Raw genomic sequence first — 19,820 nt, 5'->3', positions numbered from 1 at the left:
TCCTCGTGACTGGGCTGAGATTCCCTAGAATTCCTAAGCTGGTGAAAGAGGCAGCCTGCTCCCTCAGACCTGGAGGAGGCAGGCGTCTCTCTAACAGCTTAGACAGACAACCTCAATAAAACAAAACCAACTTATCTATTGCTGAGCAGGAATAGCCAATCCTTACTTCCTTCCTCTGAGCCAGACAGAAGCTATAACCCACTCAGGACACTGGAGTGGGCGTAATTTAAACTCTACCAATGACCCCACCCAGTGCACCTGAAGGGAGGCGGATACAGCTCCACTCCAAAACAATAACAAAAGGCTAAACATGTGCTGCTAACCTAGCAGACCTCCGCACATGACCTGAGCAGGGCATGACAGTACCCCCCCTGCTACGGGTGACCTCCGGACACCCCGGCCCAACTTTATCCGGGTGGGATCTGTGAAAAGCCCTCACCAGTCGGCTGGCATTAACATCCACAGCCGGAACCCACATCCTCTCCTCAGGGCCGTATCCCCTCCAGTGTACCAGATACTGAAGGGAACCCCGAAGAACTATTGAGTCGAGAACCCTGGAGATCTCGAACTCTAAATTTCCATCAACCAGAACAGGGGGAGGAGGAAATGGCGATGGTTCCACGGGTTTCACATATTTCTTTAGTAAAGACTTGTGGAACACATCATGGATCCTCCAAGTCTGTGGAAGATCCAGACAAAACGCTACTGGATTGGCCACCGCAGATATTTTGTAAGGTCCAATAAATCTTGGACCCAGTTTCCAAGATGGTACTCTCAGTTAAATTTTTTTTGTAGATAACCACACCAGATCACCCACACACAGGTCTGGACCAGTCATACGTCTCTTGTCAGCCATTCGCTTATACCTCTCACCCGTCTTCTCTAAATTCACCTGGATCCTCCGCCAGATAGAAGACAAGGCAGAAGAAAATCTCTCCTCCTCTGGCATCCCAGAGGAACTGGGGACCTTACTCGTGGACTCCCTGCCATACAGTTATTCTAAGCAAACTCTGCTAGGGACAAGAAATGAGGACCAGTCCTCCTGATTCTCAGCCACAAAGCACCTCAAGTAGGTCTCCAGGTTTTGATTAGTATGCTCTGTCTGCCCATTCGACTGCGGATGAAAAGCCGAAGAGAACGAAAGTTGAATGCCTAGCCGAGAGCAGAATGCCCTCCAAAACCTGGAGACAAACTGTGTGCCCCTATCAAAACCACATCCGAGGGAATGCCATGCAATTTCACGATATTATCCACAAAATCTGAGCAAGAGTCTTGGCATTAGGCAGACTGGCTAACGATACAAAGTGAGCCATTTTATTAAAACGGTCAACAACCACCAAAATTACAGTTTTCCCCGGAGGAACTCGGCAGATCCGTAATAAAGTCCATAGAAAAAGTGTGTCCAAAGACGAGACGGAATAGACAAAGGAAGAAGTGAACCAGCAGGTCGAGTATGAGCAACCTTTGACCGTGCACAGGTTTCACAAGCTGCTACGTAATCCTCAACACTCTTACGTAACCCGGGCCACCAGAACCTCCGGGACCAAGATCAAAGGTGGACTTACCCCCAGGATGTCCAGCAAGGACAGTATCGTGATGTTCCTTGAATACCTTGTATCGCAGTCCATCAGGAACAAACAACCTCCTTGGGGGACCAGAACCAGGAGCCCCCTCCTGGGCTCCCAACACCTCCATCTCCAATTTGGGGTACAGAGCGGAGACCACCACCCCATCAGCCAAAATCGGAGCAGGATCCTCTGAATCACATCCCCAGGAAAACTGCGAGACAACGCATCAGCCTTGACGTTTTTAACCCCCGGACGGAAAAGTAACCACAAAATTGAACCTGGTAAAGAACAGTGACCATCTGGCCTGTCTAGGATTTAGAAGCTTGGCAGATTGCAGGTAAGCCAAATTCTTATGATCCGTATATACAGTAACGGGATGAGACGCCCCCTCCAACCAGTGACACACATTCCTCAAAGGCCAATTTGATGTCCAGCAATTCCCTATCTCCTACATCATAATTCCTCTCGGCGACCGAGAGCTTCTTGGAAAAAAAAGCACACAGAACCCATTTGCCAGGGGGTGAACCCCTGCGACAGCACTGCTCCAACCCCCCACCTCTGATGCATCAACCTCCACCACGAATGCTGAGACACATCGGGCTGCACCAGAATGGGAGCAGACGCAAAACATTCCTTAATAGCTGATAAGGCCTGCAATGCCTCATCCGACCAGACAGAGACATCGGCGCCCTTCTTAGTCATATCGGTCAGAGGTTTCACAATGGTAGAATAGTTCAAGATAAATTTTCTATAATAATTAGTAAACCCCAAAAAACTGCATCAAAGCTTTCTGATTCTCCGGTCGGTCCCATTCCAGAACCGCCCGGACCTTTTCGGGATCCTTGCGAAAACCAGAGTCAGAAAGCAGATATCCCAGAAACAGAAGCTCCTGCACAGCATCACACATTTCTCCAATTTGGCATATAATTTAATTCTCCCGAAGGATCGGTCTATAACCTGTCTCACGTGATCCTGATGGGTCTTCAGATCAGGAGAGTAAATTAGAATGTTATCCAAGTAAACTACCACGAACCTCCCCACAAAATGATGAAAATGTCATTGACGAATCGCTGAAATACCGCTGGCGCGTTATTTAACCCAAAAGGCATAACCAGATTCTCGAAATGACCCTCATGCGTGTTGAAAGGCTGGGTTTCCACTCATCCCCTTCCTTGATCTGACCAGATTGTAGGCTCCTTTTAAATCCAACTTGGAGAACACCTTGGCTCCAACAATCTGATCAAAAAAGATCGGAGATCAAAGGAAGGGGATACGGATCACGGACCGTAATACGGTTCAATTCCCGGAAATCCAAACAAGGTCTCAGTGATCCATCCCTTTTCTTTACAAAGAATAAACCCACTGCCACCGGAGACTTAGATGGCCTAATATGACCTTTTGCCAAACTCTCTGCAATATACTTCCGCATGACCTCTCTTTCAGGTTGAGAAAGATTGTAAAGCCGAGACTTTGGCAACTTAGCCCCTGGGATGAGATTAACTGGACAATCATAGTCACAATGAGGGGGCAATTCCTGAGCCCCACCCTCCGAAAAGATATCCGCAAAATGTGAGAGATACTGAGGTAAAGCCGTAGTAGACACACCAGAGATAGATGTGCCAAGAACAAAATTCACTCCAACCAATGATCTGTCTTGCTTGCCAATCTATAATTGCAAACGCAAAATACAAATGCAATAGCACTCTGCAACCAGCACTCTGCCCTGCCCCCATGCTGGATGTTAAATGAGGCAATTGGTAGACATTTTGGCCAAAGCAGAATAAGCCACTCACCACGTCAAGGTTCGCCTCTAAGAGTGGTCCCTAATCACTAGTACCTACTGTTTATGGGCCATGATAGCCACAACAAAGTCCAGGGAGCGCTGGTACAGCATGCATGCCAGGCACACTCTGCTTTTAAACCCTGTCCGGTGCCGTGACAGCTTTCATCGAATCCAGGGATGCAAGTACCAACATGCATGCTGAGCCCACTATATACTTCTCCTGGAGCCAAATGGCTACTGGTAGGCGCTGTAAAGACAGACTCAGTTTTATACTGACTTTAAAACCAGCCTCCAGGGCAGACTAACTGGTCAGGTGTGCATGACTGCATGGAGATCGCCATGCCTCCAATATATACTACAAAGAAAAAATGTGGGGGATTCAGTCAACACAACCCTGTATGCAGGTGCACATCGCTATGGCGAAATACATATACAAACGCAAAATGCAAATGCAATAGCACTCTGCAACCAGCACTACTGCCCTGCCTCCAAGCTGGATGTTAAATGAGGCATTGGTGGACATTTTGGCCAAGCGTAATAAGCCACTCACAGAGGCGACCTTGACGTGGTGAGTGCTTATTAACGCTTTGGCCAAAATGTCACACCAATGCCTCATTTAACATCCAGCATGGAGGCAGGGCAGAGTGCTGGTTGCAGAGTGCTATTGCATTTGTAGTTTGCGTTTGTAATGTATTTCGCGATAGTGGATGTGCACCTGCATACAGGGTTGTGCTGACTAAATCCCCCAACATTTTTCAATCTTTAATTGGGTTATGTTTTGTCAACCACGGTACCCTAAGACTATAGGAGCGGGCAAGTCCTTCATGACAAAACAAGACATGATCTCAACATGTGAATCACCCCACCTTAACAGAATACCATGAGCAATATAAGTGAGATTCCTTTGAGAAAGAGGGGAAGAATCAAGTTGCGAAAACCGGAATCTCTCTTTCTTAAAGTGCAAGTACTTAGACCCAGATTTTGAAGAAAAAGAAAATCAATAAGGTTTACCGCAGTACCGCAGTCAATGAATAACGTCAACAAAAAAATTTCCTGAGTCTAGCACCACCATTAGCTGGAAGGAGAAAACGAGTATTACAGGGAGCTTGCATACCTGCTTGCTCTACCACCCCATTCACACTACCAGAGTCAGGGATGTTTTCTTTTTTCTCTTATAAGTAAACCCTGTGATTTCTTTCTCATCAACATGCGGTTTAACAAAAGGACAAGCAAAAATAAAATGACCACTTTTTCCACAGTAGTAACAAAGTTTATGCAACCTCCTAAAGTTCCTACAACCAGAACGGATAGATACCTGAGTCTGACCCAACTGCATGGGTTTCTCCCCTACCCCAGAGTTACATGTCATATCACCCTGGGGAGCAGGGTGAGACAAAACCACTCACAGAAGGGATCCCTTGGCGTGGAGGGAACCTTACACCTCTCTCTAATCGTCTATTTAACCGTACTGCCAAAGACATAGCATTCTCCAATGTATACGGGTACTCATGAAAAGCTAGGGCATGTATCAATCTCTCTGATAACCCCTGACAAAACTGACTACGTAACGCGGGTCATTCCACTCTGACTCAGTAGCCCATCTCCTAAACTCAACGCAGTAGATCTCTTGCAGTATGTTCACCTGTATTAATTACGCAATTTAGATTCCGCATCGAGACCCGATCTGGACATCATAAATTGATCCCAAGGCTTTAAAAAATTCTTCCACGACCGGAGGGCCAGAGACCTGGATGGCAGAGAAAAGGCCCAGGATTGCGCGTCCCCTTTAAGCAGGAAAATGATTATCCCTACCCTCTGACTCTCATCACCAGACGAAGATGAACGCAGCCGAAAATACAACTTGCATGACTCTTTAAAGGGGGTAAAGTCATCCACACCCCTGCAAATCTATCAGGGAGAGCGACTTTAGGCTCCCCATAAATTTGACTCCCTCCTATTGCACCTGATGCCAGAGCATTCTGACACCGTGTGACCGAAATACGCAGATCCGCAACCTCTTGGGATAATCCCTGCATGCGATCATCTAGCGCATGGGTGTCAAACATGCGGCCCGCGGGCCGCATGCGGCCCGCAATGAATATCTTTGCGGCCCGGCAAAGATATTCATTGCTCTGGTTACGCTTCCATAGCAGGCAGAGCGGACGGCACCAGTAACGTCACTCACTGACGTCGCGCGTCTGCTCCGCCTGCTTCATTCATAAAGTGGGCGGAGCAGGCGCCAGTGAGTGACGTTACTGCTGCCGTCCGCTCTGCCTGCTATTGAAGCTTAAGTAAGTGCTTTATTTATAAACGTGAATCCTTATCCTGTTATTAAGTTGAACTAACGCTGCCCTCTCCCATGTTCCCATGTTCCCCTGTATCCCCATAGCACTTACTTAAGCTTCAATAGCAGGCAGAGCGGACGGCAGCAGTAACGTCACTCACTGACGTCGAGCGCCTGCTCCGCCCACTTTATGAATGAAGCAGGCGGAGCAGACGCGTGACGTCAGTGAGTGACGTTACTGGTGCCGTCCGCTCTGCCTGCTATGGAAGCGTGTTCGTAAGTGCTGTGGGGATACAGGGGAACATGGGAGAGCGCAGCGTTAGTTAAACTTAATAACAGGATAAGGATTTACGTTTATAAATACTTCGGTGAGCGGCGGGGCCCGGTGTATTGGGGGACACTGTTATGAGGGGGATCAGTGGATGACATATAGCAGTGTCATCCACAGATCCCCCCATAACAGTTCCATCCACAGATCCCCCCACCTCATAACAATGCCATCCACAGATATCCCACCCCATAGCAGTACCATCCACAGATATCCCACCCCATAACAGTTCCATCCACAGATCCCCCACCTCATAACAATGCCATCCACAGATCCCCCATAACAGCACCATCCACAGATCCCCCACCCCATAACAATGGCATCCACAGATCCCCCCACCCCATAACAATGCCATCCACAGATATCCCACCCCATAACAGTTCCATCCACAGATCCCCCATAACAGTGCCATCCACAGATCCCCCATAACAGTGCCATCCACAGATCCCCCATAACAGTGCCATCCACAGATCCCCCATAACAGTGCCATCCACAGATCCCCCATAACAGTGCCATCCACAGATCCCCATAACAGTGCCATCCACAGATCCCCCATAACAGCGCCATCCACAGATCCCCCATAACAGTGCCAGCCACAGATCCTCCATAACAGTGCCATCCACAGATCCCCCATAACAGTGCCATCCACAGGTCCCCCATAACAGTGCCATCCACAGATCCCCCCCCATAACAGTGCCATCCACAGATCCCCCATAATAGTGTCATGCACAGACCACCATTAATTCAAAGCCCACCAAAAGCACAACTTTTGGTTAAAAATATTTTTTTCTTATTTTCCTCCTCAAAAACCTAGGTGCGTCTTATAGTGAAGTTTAATATTTGTATATATATATAGGTCTCACTTGTGTTATTGGGCAACGGGATGTTGGGGGTCAGCAGTCATGAAACAACAATGTTGTTCTATGAAAATGTACGATTTTTATTTATTTTTTTGATGCGGCCCACATAAACTTAAATTTTGTTTTTTTGGCCCATGTTAGCATTTGAGTTTGACATGCTTGATCTAGCGCATCAATTGACTCCATCTCAAAACAGCTGAGAAATGGCAGACAAAGTAATGGCGGGTTATAATGTCACGGCAGACAGGATACAAGATACACAGGATATAACAAACAAGTGTCTAGGCAAGAAGCTGGGGAAAGGGGTCACCTCCTGACAAATCCCTACCAGCTCTCCCTAGACTACTATGCCCACATTCAGACCCTGAAGGTGGGAATGAATGTGTCCTCGTGCCTGGGCTGAAGATTCCCTAGAATCCCTAAGATGGTGAAAGGGGGAAAGAGGCAGCCTGCTCCCTCAGACCTGGAGGGGGCAGGCGTCTCTCTAACAGCCTAGACAGACAACCACAATAAAACAAAACCAACTTATCTATTGCTGAGCAGGAACAGCCAATCCTTCCTTCCTCTGAGCCAGACAGAAGCTATAACCCACCCAGGACACTGGGAGTGGGCGTAATTTAAACTCTTATTATACAACACTTTTAATTTGCTCTTGATAGAGTACTTGGCCTCTGAATGGAAACAAATCGAGTTCTTATTGCACATGATTTTAAATAATTATTAACTTTAAACTTATGCTCTATGGGTTATTATATCCCACTGTGCATGTCTTTAGACTTAGACATCATATTTCTTCTAGCTTACTATTGCCCATGCACTGGCTCTTAGATGATAATCCCTTTTAGATCCCCTCTGCACATGTCCATGGACTACTATATTGGACCTCATAATCTTGGCTTAATAACTATATCCAAGCTTAAAATATATGAATTGTACTTCCCCCTAGGCTGTTTATTAACTCTTTTTTGTTTTTAAGTCTGGTTTCCTGCCTTACTATTTTACTGTTCTATTGTTAAACAGATAGAATAATTAATTTGTTTACTTATACCTATTTTTATTTTTATTTCAGGGATACTCATTAGTTTGTCAGAGGAACGATGCATATGTGAACCCCTCATTCAATCCATGTGGGGCCAAACTTCTCAGACGGTAGGGAAATCCATCTCGCTTCCTCCTGTTGTAATCTTCTATCCAGGTTTCCCATTCTAGGGCCTAACTTCATTTTTTTAATCCCCCACACTTTTAGGGTCTGAATATTGCCATTATGTTTGGTTTGTATATGTCTGGAAAGGGAAGTGTCAGAGTCAGTATTAATGGTACTTAGATGTTTTGATAACATTTGCTGCATTTGTCACAGTGAAATACAAGCTTGAAATACTGCAATAATATTCTGGGTTTTAAAAAACACCCATTTTTGGCAATACCCTACATCTGGGGCCTTTGCTGCATTTGTCACAGTGAAATACAAGCGTTAGATACTTCTGTTATATTCTGTTATTAAAAAAACACCCATTTTGGGCAGGATACAAAATTTACGGCCTTTGCTGCATTTGTCACAGTAAAATACAAGCTTGAAATACTGGAATAATATTCAGGGTTTTAAAAAATAAAATTTTTGGGCAATACCTTACATCTGGGGCCTTTGCTGCATTTGTCACTGTGAAATACAAGCTTGAAATACTGCAATAATATTCTGGTTTTAAAAAAACCACCATTTCTTGTATGAGGCGTGTCCCTTGCTGCAGCGCTGGCCAATCGTAGCGCACAGCTCATAGCCAGGCTATGAGCTGTGCGCTGCGATTGGCCAGCGCTGCAGCAAGGGACACGCCTCATACAAAAAATCACTCCATTACAGCAGAGGGAGCGCAGACACCGGAGCCTAAACCGGGCGAACGGAGCGGCGCCCAGACATTCTAGTAAGTGCAGGGGGACCCCTGGGCGCCGCTCTGCCCCCTGATATAGTTCGTTTTAGTTTGTAGAGTAGTGAAAGGTCCTCTTTAAGAATATATCTGTAGATACCAGTACATATAGCATGTGCCTCACTGGTAGAGTTTCTTGTCTCCCATACAACAGGTCCTGGGTTCATGCCCCGGCAGAGACAATCTAACAGAAGAAGGCTACTTTCACATTAGCATTTTCAATTTCACTATTGAGATCCGTCATAGGATCTCAATAGCGGAAGAATACGCTTCAGTTATGTCCCCATTCATTGTCATTGGGGGACAAAACTGAACTGAACGAAAACTGAGTTCACCAGAATGCGTTCCGTTTGGTTGCGGACCCCCATCGGAGACAGTATAACGCTGCAAGCAGCGTTTTTCTGTCTGCGATGTGGTGCAGAGCAAGACGGATCCGTCCTGGCACACATTGTAAGTCAATGGGGACGGATCCGTTTTCTCTGACACAATAGAAAATGGATCCGTTCCCATTGACTTTCAGTGGTGTTCATAACGGATCCGTCATGGCTATAGAAGACATAATACAGCCGGATCCGTTCATGACGGATACATTGCGGATGTATTATTGTAATTGAAGCGTTTTTGCAGATCCATGATGGATCCGCAAAAAACACTGGGTGTGAAAGTAGCCTAAGTTAATGGGGTTATCCGGGAATAGATATTGATGACCTGTCCTCTGGATAGGACATCAATATTAATTTGATGGGGGGTCCGACACTTAATGAGCGCCACAGCCTCTTCCTAGGCCATGTGAGGTCTACCATACATTGCTCATGTGGCCTAGTTGCAGCTCAGCCCCATAGAAGTTAATCTTATTGTGAGATGCAGAAAATTAGGGCACCTAGCGAAGGCAGTAGGACCTCTACTAAGCTGAGCCAATGCTCTGCGATATGAATATTTAAACTGCTATATGCATTAAAGTATTGATATGTCAGTGTCATTGTGCAACCCTAGGATGGGCCACAAGCTCCGGTCCTCTAGACTAAAGCTGTAACTTGCATGGATCAAAGCTGCATATCATATCACCAAGTAAAGACAATTGGACCCTATTAACTGTGTGGATTTCCATCATTCCTCAATTACTCCTATTAACAGCACTCATTTTGTGCATGTGAGCCAGATAACAGGAGTCCAGCCGTACCAAGGTAGGAGACACCGTTGACACTACCATACCTGCTACACAGAGACATTATCCCCTCTGGCATTCCTTACCTAGTATGTGAGCTCATAACATCTTAAAGGGGCCCTGCTACAGTACCTGCGCAAGCTGCAACTGGCGTCACAAACTTATACACATATAAACTGACCCACTGCATAGCTGACCCACTGACCCAGTGTCCTGCTTATTGCACAAACATTGCTGGCTGAGAGCTAAATGAATTACCGCATCATTCAGCACTGAGCCGGCAGTGGCTCTACAGCCCATGGCCGAAGACACCAACAAAATGGGAGGGTGGCAGAGCCAGGCTAGAGCTGCCTTGCTCGCCTCCCTCCTGCTGATGTACCCCAGCCTGGACCTCTCAGAAAAGCCCCCGGCTCCAGCAAGCATTGCTGGCTAAGTGCTATATGACTCAGCGCTCAGCCAGTGGCAGCTTGCAGATGAGGCCCCTTCTCAGCAGCAGGATGCAGAAGGGTGGTAGAACCAGCACTAATCTGCCATCCATCCTTCCTCCTAGGCTGCTGAGAAAGGGTTAACGTAGGTTCAGATAGGGGTACAGTATAAGCGCTGCAGATTTGGACCTCTCCCGGTCTTCACATTGTGTTCTGCAGTGGGTAGATAGGAAGCGGAGCACAGCAGCAGCGCTCAGCGCTGACAGTACAATAAATAACTGTGAGTGATTTACCATACGATGCTAAAGTACTGCTGGCACTTGGCTACAGTATATACTGTACACAGAACTTGTCCTGTTAATCAGGTTGCCATTTTTTTACTACCCATTCGCTTCTATACCTAGCAGTGGATTCTGACTGGCAGATCTAGGCACGTTCTTCAGTGGCCAGTCAGAATCTACTCTCACGTAATTGGCAATGTACAGGCAGCTGAATCGGGAGAAACAGACGCACATCCAGTCGGGACCTCAGCGGAAGAGCTGCGGCCAGACGGGCAGTCACAGAAGGTAATCACAGCTGGAACTTTCTTCCTTCCAGAGGTTAGCTTAACAGAAAATTTAGGTAAAGCCCCAGAAAAGCCTTTAAAAGGTTTTTGGGGACTTCTTTGATGTCTTATTTTCTGTGTTTCAGGGGTGTTTTAAGTATAGTTCAGTATATTTAATTTTGTATTTCATTTATGTTAAAGTCCATCTGTCAGCAGATCTGTACCTATACACTGTCTGACCTGTTACATGTGCACTTGGCAGCTGAAGGCATCTGTGTTGGTCCCATGTTCATATGTGCCCGCATTGCTGAGGAAAATGATGTTTGCTCGCTCTGCACTTTGATTGACAGGGGCTAGGTGTGATGATGTTTTCACTGCCCTGGCCTGTCAATCAAAGTGCAGAGCGGAGTATCTAGGTGTAACGGTAACGCCCCCATTTGCTCCTAGAGGCTCATTTGCATATATTAAAACATTATTTTTCTCAGCAATGTGGACACATATGAACATGGGACCAACACAGATGCCTTATAGCTGCCAAGTGCACATGTAACAGGTCAGCCAGTCTCTATGGTACAGATCTGCTGACAGATGCCATTTAACATAAATTAAGATACAAAATTTTATATACTGAACTACAGTGGGTCCCTCAAGTTACAATATTAGGGGTCCATTCACACGTCAGTAGTGTATTGCGGATCCGCAAATTGCAGATCCACAATACAACCGGCCGGCACCCCCATACAACTGCCTATTCTTGTCCGCAATTGCGGACAAGAATAGGACATGTTCTCATTTTTTTTTCCGGAGCCGTGGACCGGAAGATCGGGGGCACGTTCCGGAAATGTGGATGCGGAGAGCACATAGTGTGCTCTCCGCATCAATTCCGTCCCAATAGAGAATGAATAGGTCCGCACCTGTTCTGCAATTTGCGAAACGGATGCGGACCCATTATACGGACGTGTGAATGGAGCCTTAATGGTTCCAGGAGGACCATTGTATGTTGAAACTATTGTAACTTGAGAATAATATAACAAAAACAAAGACATTTAGCGTTAGGCCCCGAGCTACTTGAGAAATCCTTGGCCCGATGCTCGGGCTCAGACATTCTCCAAGTAGGATATGTTGGCTAATCTCTCAATTTTACACCAGTATGAGGGTTAGAAGATCACAGAGTGCACCTGTCTTTGTTTTTGTTATATTATTTTTACTGTTTATCACATCCACACATTTGCCTATCCTGTGTAGGATGTCCATTGTGGTACTTGTGGTCCACTGCAGGCATCCTCCATTGTATGCATTTTGGGGATTGCCATTAGCAGTGGACCACAAGTGCAGGATCTGCCCCCAGTATAGATGCACCCCTGCATATGGGATTGAGCACTTCCTGCTCTTGAATACCACGCCAATCTGTAGTTTGTATATTGTAACTTAAATAATTGGTTCTAAAGCCCCAAAATGTCATCCAAGATAAGAGAAAATGAAGATTTAAGAAAAAATAAGCAGATAACTAAGACCGATAAAACAAGTCCTTACATATAAGGCCCCTTTCACACGGGCAAGAATTCCATGCGGGTGCAATGCATGAGGTGAACGTATTGCACCCGCACTGAATCCGGACCCATTCACTTCTGGGCTGTGCAGATGAGCGATGATTTTCATGCATCAATTGTGCGTTGCGTGAAAATCGCAGCATGTTCTATGTTTTTCACGCAACGCAGGCCCCATTGAAATTAATGGGTCTGCGTGAAAATCGCAAGCAACCGCAAGCAAGTGCGGATGCGGTGCAATTTTCGTGCATGGTTGCTAGGAGATGATAGGGATAAGCAACCCCATTAAAGTACACTGCTCAAAAAAATAAAGGGAACACTTAAACAACACAATGTAACTCCAAGTCAATCACACTTCTGTGAAATCAAACTGTCCACTTAGGAAGCAACACTGAGTGACAATCAATTTCACATGCTGTTGTGCAAATGGGATAGACAACAGGTGGAAATTATAGGCAATTAGCAAGACACCCCCAATAAAGGAGTGGTTCTGCAGGTGGTGACAACAGACCACTTCTCAGTTCCTATGCTTCCTGGCTGATGTTTTGGTCACTTTTGAATGCTGGCGGTGCTTTCACTCTAGTGGTAGCATGAGACGGAGTCTACAACCCACACAAGTGGCTCAGGTAGTGCAGCTTATCCAGGATGGCACATCAATGCGAGCTTTGGCAAGAAGGTTTGCTGTGTCTGTCAGCGTAGTGTCCAGAGCATGGAGGCGCTACCAGGAGACAGGCCAGTACATCAGGAGACGTGGAGGAGGCCGTAGGAGGGCAACAACCCAGCAGCAGGACCGCTACCTCCGACTTTGTGAAAGGAGGAACAGAAGGACCACTGCCAGAGCCCTGCAAAATTACCTCCAGCAGGCCACAAATGTGCATGTGTCTGCTCATACGGTCAGAAACAGACTTCATGACGGGTGATATGAGGGCCCGACGTCCATAGGTGGGGGTTGTGCATACAGCCCAACACCGTGCAGGACGTTTGGCATTTGCCAGAGAACACCAAGATTGGCAAATTCGCCACTGGTGCCCTCTGCTCTTCACAGATGAACGCAGGTTCACACTGAGCACATGTGACAGACGTGACAGAGTCTGGAGACGCCGTGGAGAACGTTCTGCTGCCTGCAACATCCTCCAGCATGACCGGTTTTGGCATTGGGTCAGTAATGGTGTGGGGTGGCATTTCTTTGGAGGGCCGCACAGCCCCTCCATGTGCTCGCCAGAGGTAGCCTGACTGCCATTAGGTACCGAGATGAGATCCTCAGACCCCTTTTGAGACCATATGCTGGTGCGGTTGACCCTGGGTTCCTCCTAATGCAAGACAATGCTAGACCCTCATGTGGCTGGAGTGTGTCAGCAGTTACCTGCAAGACGAAGGCATTGATGCTATGGACTGGCCCGCCTGTTCCCCAGACCTGAATCCAATTGAGCACATCTGGGACATCATGTCTCGCTCTACCCACCAACGTCACGTTGCACCACAGACTGTCCAGGAGTTGGCAGATGCTTTAGTCCAGGTCTGGGAGGAGATCCCTCAGGAGACCGTCCGCCACCTCATCAGGAGCATGCACAGGCGTTGTAGGGAGGTCATACAGCACATGGAGGCCACACACACTACTGAGCCTCATTTTGACTTGTTTTAAGGACATTACATTCAAAGTTGGATCAGCTGTAGTGTGGTTTTCCACTTTAATTTGAGTGTGACTTCCAAATCCAGACCTCCATGGGTTGAAAAATTTGATTTCCATTTTTTTTATTTTTGTGTGATTTTGTTTGTCAGCACAGTTCAACTATGTAAAGAACAAAGTATTTCAGAAGAATATTTAATTAACTCAGATCTTAGGATGTGTTATTTTTGTGTTCCCTTTATTTTTTTGAGCAGTGTATATTACTGTATTATTTTCAGCTTATAACATGGTTATAATGGAAAATAATAGCATTCTTAATACAGAATGCTTACTAAAATGTGGCTTGAGGGGTTAAAAAGTAAAAAAAAACTAAAAAACTCACCTCATCCTGTTGTTCACGCAGCCGGCATCGTCTTCTTTCTTCATCTTTTCAGATAGAAGATCCTTCTATCTTCATTCAGCAGGGACCTGCGCTGAAGTCACCGCGCTCACCACGTCATCAAAGTCCATTTGCAGGTCCTGAAAGATGAAGAAAGAAGACGATGCTGGCTGCGCGAACAACAGGATGAGGTGAGTTAATTTTTTTTTTTCTTTTTTAACCCCTCAAGCCGCATTTTAACTTTCATTCTGTATTAAGAATTATATTATTTTCCATTATAACATAGTAACATAGTACATAAGGCCGAAAAAAGACATTTGTCCATCCAGTTCGGCCTGTTATCCTGCAAGTTGATTCCAGAGGAAGGCAAAAAAAAACCTGTGAGTTAAAAGCCAATTTTCCTCACTTTAGGGGAATAAAAATTCCTTCCCGACTCCAATCAGGCAATCGAATAACTCCCTGGATCAACGACCCCTCTCTAGTAGCCATAGCCTGTAATATTATTACACTCCAGAAATACATCCAGGCCCCTCTTGAATTCCTTTATTGTACTCACCATCACCACCTCCTCAGGCAGAGAGTTCCATAGTCTCACTGCTCTTACCGTAAAGAATCCTCTTCTATGTTTGTGTACAAACCTTCTTTCCTCAAACGCAGAGGATGTCCCCTTGTCACAGTCCTGGGGGATAAATAGATGATGGATAGATCTCTGTACTGACCCCTGATATATTTATACATAGTAATTAGATCTCCCCTCAGTCGTCTTTTTTCTAACGTGAATAACCCTAATTTTGATAATCTTTCAGGGTACTGTAGTTGCCCCATTCCAGTTATTACTTTAGTTGCCCTCCTCTGGACCCTCTCCAGCTCTGCTATGTCTGCCTTGTTCACTGGAGCCCAGAACTGTACACAGTACTCCATGTGTGGTCTGACTAATGATTTGTAAAGTAGTAGGAATATGTTCTCATCACGGGCATCTATGCCCCTTTTGATGCAACCCATTATCTTATTGGCCTTGGCAGCAGCTGCCTGACACTATAACATTATAACCATGTTATAAGGGAAAATAATAAAATATACAGAACACCTAACCCGAACTTCAGTGAAGAAGTCTGGGTTCGAGTCTGGATACCACATTCTGTTTTTTCTCACGCTCGTGCAAAATGCATTGCACTCGCCGGAAAAAACTGAACATCGGAATGCAATCGCAGTTAAAACTGACTGCAATTGCGTGCCTACTCGCACGGTTTTCCCGCAATGCACACGCAACGCATCTGGAGCAAATCCGGGACACCCGTGTGAAAGAGGCCTAAGGCCTCTTTCACACGGGCAAGTTTTCCGCGCGGGTGCAATGCGTGAGGGGAACGAATTGCACCCGCACTGAATCCGGACCCATTGATTTCTATGGAGCTGTGCACATGAGCGGTGATTTTCATGCATCAATTGTGCATTGCGTGAAAATCGCAGCATGCTCTATATTCTGCGTTTTTCACGCAACGCAGGCTCCATAGAAGTAAATGGGGCTGCGTGAAAATCGCAAGCATCCGCAAGCAAGTGCGATTTTCACGCATGGTTGCTAGGAGACGATCGGGATGGGGACCCGATCTTTATTATTTTCCCTTATAACATGGTTATAAGGGAAAATAATAGCATTCTTAATACAGAATCTTTACTAAAATGTCCATTGAGGGGTTAAAAATAATAAACAAATTTAACTCACCCCATCCACTTGGTCACGTAGCGGATCTCCTCTTTTTTCTTCAGGACTTGGCAAATGGACCTTTGATGACGTCACTGAGCTCATCACATGATCCATCACCCATGGTGATGGATTATGTGATGGGACCATGTGATGAGCGCAGTGATGTCACCAAAGGACCTTTTCTCCCAGTTCATCAAAGAAGAAGAAAGAAGAGAAGCCGGGCTGTGCGAACAAGTGGATGAGGCGAGTTTAAATTATTATCTATCCCTATTTTACTAAGCATTCTGTATTAAGAATGCTATTATTTTCCCTTATGAATGTTATAAGGGAAAATAATAAAATCTACACAACACCGATCCCAAACCCGATCTTCTGTGAAGAAGTCCGGGTCTGGGTACCAAACATGACGATTTTTTCTCACGCGCGTGCAAAACGCATTAAAATGCTTTGTACTCGCGCGGAAAAATTGTGCTTTTTCCCGCGACGCACCCGCATCCTATCCGGGCCCTCACACCGCGACGCCCGTGTGAAAGAGGCCTAACAGTCAGAATAGCTGCTAAGTAGGCAACAATACCATTTTTCACACTAGCGGTTTCTTTTCCGGCATAGAGTTCCGTCCTAGGGGCTCTATACCGGAAAATAACTGATCAGTTTAATCCCCATGCATTCTGATAGAGAGCAATCCGTTCAGGATGCATCAGGATGTCTTTTTGGACTGATCAGGACAGAGATAAAACCGCAGCATGCTAACCGTTTTATCTGCGGCCAAAAGAACTGAACACTTGCCTGAATGCCGGATCCGGCATTTTTTTCCAATGTATTAGTGCCGGAACCGGCACTCAAAAAAACCGAATGCAGGATCCGTCCATGCGCAGACCAAAAAAAAGGTGAAAAAAATAAATGCAGGATCCGTTTTTCCAGATGACAACCGGAAAGACGGATCCGGCATTTCAATGCATTTGTAAGACGGATCAGGATCCTGATCAGTCTTACAAATGCCATCAGTTGGCATACGTTTTGACGGATCTGGTAGGCAGATCCGGAGAAGGGGCCTTGATTGGTTAGATCTGAGTCTGAGACATTGTATGGCTGAGTTTCAACTTACGATGGTCAGAAAAGATCATTGTACACTGCTCAAAAAAATAAATTCATTTGTAAAAACAATGTGAACTAAGTATGCTGACATATAGAGCGGGGCGCCCGGGATCTCACTGCACTTACTATTATCCCTGGGCGTCGCTCCGTTCTCCCGTTATGCCCTCCGGTACCTTTGCTCTGTAAGTTATAGTAGGCGGGTCTTCCCTTGTCCTGTGGGCGTCTCCTTCTCCTAGGCTGCAGCGCTGGCCAATCGCAGCGCACAGCTCACAGGCCTGGGAGGTTTTTTTCTCCCAGGCTGTGAGCTGTGCGCTGCGATTGGCCATCGCTGCAGCCTAGGAGAAGGAGACGCCCACAGGACAAGGGCAGACACCGCCTACTATAACTTACAGAGCAAAGGTACCGGAGCCTATAACGGGAGAACGGAGCGGCACCCGGGGATAATAGTAAGTGCAGTGAGATCCCGGGCGCCGCTCTATATGTCAGCATACTTAGTTCACATTGTTTTTACAAGTGAAAGGTCCTCTTTAAGGACTAGGGCCATTTTTTGCAAATCTGACCAGTGTCACTTTAAGTGCTGATAACTTTTTGCATGAAAAAATACCAAATTTACAAAAATTTGGAAAAAGTTGCAAATTTCAAAGTTTCTGTTTCTCTACTTCTGTAATACTAGTAATACCCCTAAAAATTGTGATGACTTTACATTCCCCATATGTCTACTTCCTGTTTGAATTATTTTGGGAATGATATTTTATTTTTTGGGATGTTACAAGGCTTAGAAGTTTAGAAGCAAATCTTGAAATTTTTCAGAATTTTACAAAAACCCAATTTGTAGGGACCACTACAGGTCTGAAATCACTTTGCGAGGCTTACATAATAGAAACCACCCAAAAAATGACCCCATTCTATAAACTACACCCCTCAAGGTATCAAAACTGATTTTACAAACTTCGTTAACCCTTTAGGTGTTGCACAAGATTTATGGCCAAATGGGGGATGAAATTTGAGAATTTCATTTTTTCAGAAACACCCCATATGTGGCCGTAAACTACTGTACGGGCACACAGCAGACGTAGAGGGAAAGGTCGCCGTTTGGTTTTTTTTAAGGCAGGTTTTGCTGGACTGTTTTTTTTACACCATGTCCCATTTGAAGCCCCTCCGTTGCACCCCTAGAGTAGAAACTCCCATAAAAGGTGACCCCCATCTAAGAAACTACACCCCTCAAGGTATTCAAAACTGATTTTACAAACTTTGTTAACCCTTTAGGTGTTGCACATAATTTAATGGAAAATACGAGATACAATTAAAAAACTTCACTTTTTTGGCAGATTTTGCATTTTAATATTTTTTTCTCCAGTTCAAAGCAAGGGTTAACCAGCCAAACAAAACTCATTATTTATGGCCCTGATTCTGTAGTTTACAGAAACACCCATATGTGGTTGTAAACTGCTGTACAGGCACACAGCAGGGCGCAGAAGGAAAGGAATGCCATAACGGTTTTTGGAAAGCAGATTTTGCTGGACTGGTTTTTTTAACACCATGTCCCATTTGAAGCCCCCCTGAGCACCCCTAGAGTAGAAAGTCCAAAAAAGTGACCCCATTTTAGAAACTACGGGATAAGGTGGCAGTTTTGTTGGTACTAGTTTAGGGTACAATATGATTTTTGGTTGCTCTATATTACACTTTTTTGTGCGGCAAGGTAACAAGAAATAGCTTTTTTGGCACCTTTTTTTGTTATTTACAACATTCATCTGACAGGTTAGATCATGTGGTACTTTTATAGAGCAGGTTGTCACGGACGCGGCGATACCTAATATGTATACAATTGTTTTTATTTATGTAAGTTTTACACAATGATTTCATTTTTAAAACAAAAAAAAGTTTTAGTGTCTCCATAGTCCTAAGAGCCATAGTTTTTTCAGGTTTGGGCGATTATCTTAAGTAGGGTCTCATTTTTTGCAGGATGAGATGATGGTTTGATTGGCATTATTTTGGGGTGCATATGACTTTTTGATCGCTTGTTATTACACTTTTGTGACATAAGATGACAAAAAATGGCTTTTTTTACACCGTTTTTATTTTTTTTACGGTGGTCACCTGAGGGGTTAGGTCATGTGATATTTTTATAGAGCCGGTCGATACGGACGCGGCGATACCTAATATGTATACTTTTTTTATTTATGTAAGTTTTACACAATGATTTGATTTTTGAAACAAAAAAAATCATGTTTTAGTGTTTCCATAGTCTAAGAGCCATAGTTTTTTTCAGTTTTTGGGCGATTATCTTGGGTAGGGTATGATGCGGGATGAGATGACGGTTTGATTGTTTTAATTTTGGCGTACATGCGACTTTTTTGATCACTTTTTATTACTTTTTTGGGAAGGTGGGAAAAATTTAAATTTCATCATAGTTTTTTATTTTTATGGCGTTCACCGTTCGGGTAAAGTAACATGACCGTTTTATAGATCAGGTCGTTACGGACGCGGCGATACCAAACATGTGCAGGGGAATTTTATTTTTTTCATTTTTAATCAGTGATAAATGTGTTTTTATTGTTTTTTACTTTTTTTTGACCCAGACCCACTTGGTTCTT

The sequence above is a fragment of the Bufo bufo genome, chromosome 10, assembly GCF_905171765.1.
Source record: "Bufo bufo chromosome 10, aBufBuf1.1, whole genome shotgun sequence".
Taxonomy (NCBI): Eukaryota; Metazoa; Chordata; class Amphibia; order Anura; family Bufonidae; genus Bufo; species Bufo bufo.
Note: the sequence above shows the minus strand (reverse complement) of the source record.